The sequence below is a fragment of the Suricata suricatta genome, chromosome 11 (assembly GCF_006229205.1).
Source record: "Suricata suricatta isolate VVHF042 chromosome 11, meerkat_22Aug2017_6uvM2_HiC, whole genome shotgun sequence".
NCBI lineage: Eukaryota > Metazoa > Chordata > Mammalia > Carnivora > Herpestidae > Suricata > Suricata suricatta.
The window spans coordinates 22,395,157-22,399,554 of NC_043710.1; the positions used below are offsets into that span (position 1 = coordinate 22,395,157).

A 4,398-nucleotide genomic window follows, 5' to 3' on the forward strand; every position below is an offset into this window, starting at 1 on the left:
AGTGACTCTGAGCATCGTTTCATGTGCCTGTTGGCCATCTGGATGTCCTCTTTGGAGAAGTGTCTGCTCAAGTCTTCTGCCCATTTCTTCACTGGATTATTCATTTTTCAGGTGTGGAGTTTGGTGAGTTCCTTGTATATTTTGGATAGATAATAGATACTAGCCCTTTGTCCGATATGTCATTTGCAACTATCTTTTCCTATTCTGTTGGTTGTCTATTAGTTTTGTTGATTGTTTCCTTTGCAGTGCAGAAGCTTTTAATCTTGATGAGGTCCCAATAGTTTGTGTAGGTGTGATTCTTAAGTGTCACTGCAGGAGAGGTCACAAAAATTGGCAAGATTTAGACTCACCTGAATCTTCTTAAATACAAAATCCATTTCTGAAATAAGTAAACAGGTATATCCTAAGCTTTTGGAGTGACAGCTAGACTTACTACAGATTCATTTCTGGTGGATACTATCATCTCATTGTCATTTTCAATGTGTGGAGCATCAAAGACGATGCCATGCCTATCAAAATTTTCAATGGTTTCAGTTGTTTTTTGTTTTGTTTTGTTTTAAACTGGCTTCAAACTTATACTACCCTCTTTCTGTTTTTCCTTCTCTTTGCCTTTCAATGTTTCTAACTGAAATTAAAATTTAAGATATATTACCCTGTAAATGGTTAAAGGAAAAATATTACAAAAATAAGAAAGAAATTAACTCCTAGAACTTACATTACTTTTTATTTTATCGAAGAATTCAGTATGTTGAGAGAAGGGGCTATAGTTAGACCCATCTTTGTAAGCCAATATTCAATCAAGTGTTAGTTCAGCATGAAAATAAATTGGTTTCTGAGGAGAAGTAGATTTTGTATAATAAAAAATTAATAATTCACAGGTTAGTAAAGTGACAAGCCAGATGAATCCCTGAAACGTGTTGAGGAACATTATCTTCTCTATGAGACATTAGCTCCACCAATAGGTTCCCCAAAGGCAAAAAAGTCCAACATTTGCCATCACTCATGACATATACAGACATCTGCCCTACTGCACCCTCCCTCTCCCCCCAAAAAGGAAAAGGAAGCTTGACCAAGTTCAAATCCTGATTTAATTTTGAGAGTGCAGAAGTCCAAAATTTCATCACAGAAGCATTGAAAATCTGATGTTCCCAGCTGATACTCCATATTGTAATTTAATGCTCCTTCTGGGGATGTTGCCCCAGTTTGAGATGCATGGCATTAAATTGTTGCCAAAATGTCTACTAATGTTCATAATATTTTGATGAGAATTGAAAAGTGCCACATTTGGTTGCTACTAATAATTCTTTTTGTTTTTGTTTGATATTTCTATTTGCACTTTTTACATGCTTCCTCTCCATATTTGTTCACTAGCTTTCAGGAGATTTATACTTGGGATATCTTTTGCAGTCAGATACAGTATTGCTGTCTTTATAGGAACTTGGAATCAAGCAGTTTTGTTGAAAAGGAGAAGCAGCTTGTGGCAGCAATGTCACAACTGTGAAAACAACACATTACTGATGTTACTTCGTTTCTCATTAGGCTGATCTAATTAGCTATCTTGGTTATTTTTTTTTTCACCCAACACATCTAGTTGGGTGTCTTGTAGTGTCTGAGAAATGTGCATCTGCAATAAACAAAGATCATTTAGTTCAATCCCCTCAGGTGGCATGTAAAAAAAAATTGACTTCTAAAGGGGGAAAATGAAAGCTATTTGCCCAAAGGCTCGCCCTACCTTACAGAGGTACAGACAGGTCTAGAAAAAAATCCCAAGATACCCTGATTCCAGTCTGTCAGTTCTCAAAGTCAAAAGACCTATCTATCCCATTTATTCCCTTGTCACAGTAGAAAAATAACTCAACAATAAATCAGAAAGAAACATACATGAATTATTTAATATGTAAATGATTAAAGAACTTGAACTCATATAAATTTATATATAAAATGTAATATAACATAACAATAACCTACTAATTTCACACTAGTTGTAACAGAACATAAGGTATATAGTGGACTTTATATTATTTAAAATACAGAAAACAATCATAAGCACTTAATTGACTATTTTAGCTTAAGACTATTACATTTTAGCAACCATGAACTGGTTAGTTCAGCAGTAAGGAGATTTTTTTAATATGAAGAATGAATGACTACATAATTATGCATAATTTCCCAGTAAAAATGAAGAAGATATATTTATTTATTCAATTGATTATTTACCAGGAGGGCTTTTGAAGTCCACCTATGGGCTTTATATTACTTTGAAAATCACTCTTGTTTATATAGGATTTCAAACCATTCTTAAATTCTTTCTTCTTAATGTATCTTTTTTTACCAAACTGACCAAATATTTAATGAAATTGATTCAATACTTAGAGATCCAGGGGCACCTGGGTGGCTCAGTTGGTTAAGCATCTGACTTTGGCTCAGATCCTGATCTCAAAACCCCACGTCAGGCTCTGTGCTGACAGCTCAGAGCCTGGAGCCTGCTTCGGATTCTGTGTCTCCCTCTCTCTCTGCCCCTCCCACACTCATGCTGTTTCTCTCTGTATCAATATTAAATAAACATTAAAACAAATACTTACAGATCCAGCAACTGTAAAATTATAGAAGTTGATATCAATTCATTGTTCTCATCCCTATGACTAGGTAGAAACAAGCTAGTATACATACACAGAAATAAAAATTCACATTGTATATAGAGAACAAGGAGATTCCACACCCTTAACTTAACCTTAGTGTAACTTAATTGCTTACACTAATTTTTTGAGATTTCTATTTACGTCAGTTGAACTCCATACCATGAATCCTAAGACCATTTTCATTTTTCTTTACACTTAAAATACAAGGAAACATGGAACAGAAGTGGGGGGATGTCTTAGATGAATATTCTATGATTCTATGAAACTTGTAATCTTTTCTTGGAGCTATTAAATTCTGTTATTATTGTTTTGCATTAAAGACTAAGCAGGTTCTGCTGGAAGTAAGAGGCAAGGTGATTGTTGGTGGGATTTATAATAAAATCATTAATAGATACTTCATAATGTCAGTTGCTAATAAACATGTGGAAGTAATGATTAGGATGTTTTTCTCTATATTGTTAAATGCTCAGTGTTCCCAAACATGTTGAGCATAATCTAATTAAGACTTTAGATCTAAAATCCAGTTCATAAGAAATCCTACAGGTGGAGGGATATGATAAATGGTAGCTAGGAGGAGTGCTGAGGAATACTGTCCTTTTTTTCTCTTTAGTTTTCATTAAATAAGGTTGATTCACCTATGTTCATAGCTATGTAGAAAATAATGTAGACCAGATTCCATGCCACATACGTGTATGTTACCTAACTTTACCATAAAAACATTAAGTGATTATTATTTATCCTATTTTATAGCTAATGAAAATAAGGGTTAAGAAGGTCCAAAGTTGCAGAGTTAATATGTGGTAAAATTAAAATTCAAAGGCAATCTGATCTCAATGTGGATACCTTTACCCATGACTCCATTTTTCCCTCAGGTTTCTTGATGGGAAAATGGCACCAAGAATTTTAAAGAATTTATTAAATAAAAGGCAAATATTATGTCTGCTGAATTAAAATCTCTGGAGATGAGGTCCAAGTATCTGCCTTTATTAAAGACTCTTCAGGTAGGTCTATATAGAATATAATTCTAGTACCCTAGTACTAGTGTGTTGGGATGTTGGAGATGATATACTGAATTAAGAATATGTCACTTACTACCACCTGATTTAGTACTCACAGGCCACCCATAGCCATGGGCAGGTAACTTCTTCTGCATCAAACTCCCACTTTTGGGAAGTGAAAATCCCCAGTGTACTTTTGATTGAAGGCGCAGTATCAATACAACCATGTAAAGGAAGTAAACTTACAAGAGTTATTGTTTACAAATTCCCTAAAGCAGGGAGGAGAGTAGAGTGTGCAGTGACCTGGGGGAAGGGCAATCCTCCATCCTAGGTCATAAGCCAGCTGGAGAGAGAGAGCAGGGTAGCAATTACCTATTACGTCAAAGGTGGTTGGGGTAGAGGTGACTTTTTGTGGGCAGCACCTCAGAAAAAACAAAAGTTGTTCTTATCACAGACGCACTGTGCGATTCCAACAAAAACCAGAAGAAAACACAATAAAACTTTTTCCATTTCCTTCACCTTAAACACTTAAATAGGTCATAATGCAATGAAAGAAATGAGCTTGAAAGACTTTAGCCATTTTTAAAACAGTTGGGTTTGATTCCATCCCCACTTTATTTTTTTCAAGTCTTGTCCAGGAATTGAACTGGCCAACCTTGCCTTTGGTACTTCACATTTCTTCCTCATTTGGACTAAATGATTGGAGTGATGTTTTTGGTGTCCAATCAAATGCACCCCCTCCTCAAATTCATTTAACTTCT

At 35.1% G+C, this 4,398-nt stretch overlaps 1 long non-coding RNA gene across 1 annotated transcript in view; it reads left to right on the forward strand.

The window, feature by feature from the left end:
- Positions 1-3,634, forward strand: part of LOC115306971 — a 30,568-nt gene extending 26,934 nt beyond the window's left edge. Inside the window, exon 3 of the long non-coding RNA XR_003915515.1 lies at positions 3,512-3,634. This is a non-coding gene — a long non-coding RNA (uncharacterized LOC115306971). The remainder of the gene's footprint in view (positions 1-3,511) is intronic.
- The last annotated feature ends 764 nt before the right edge of the window (positions 3,635-4,398 follow it).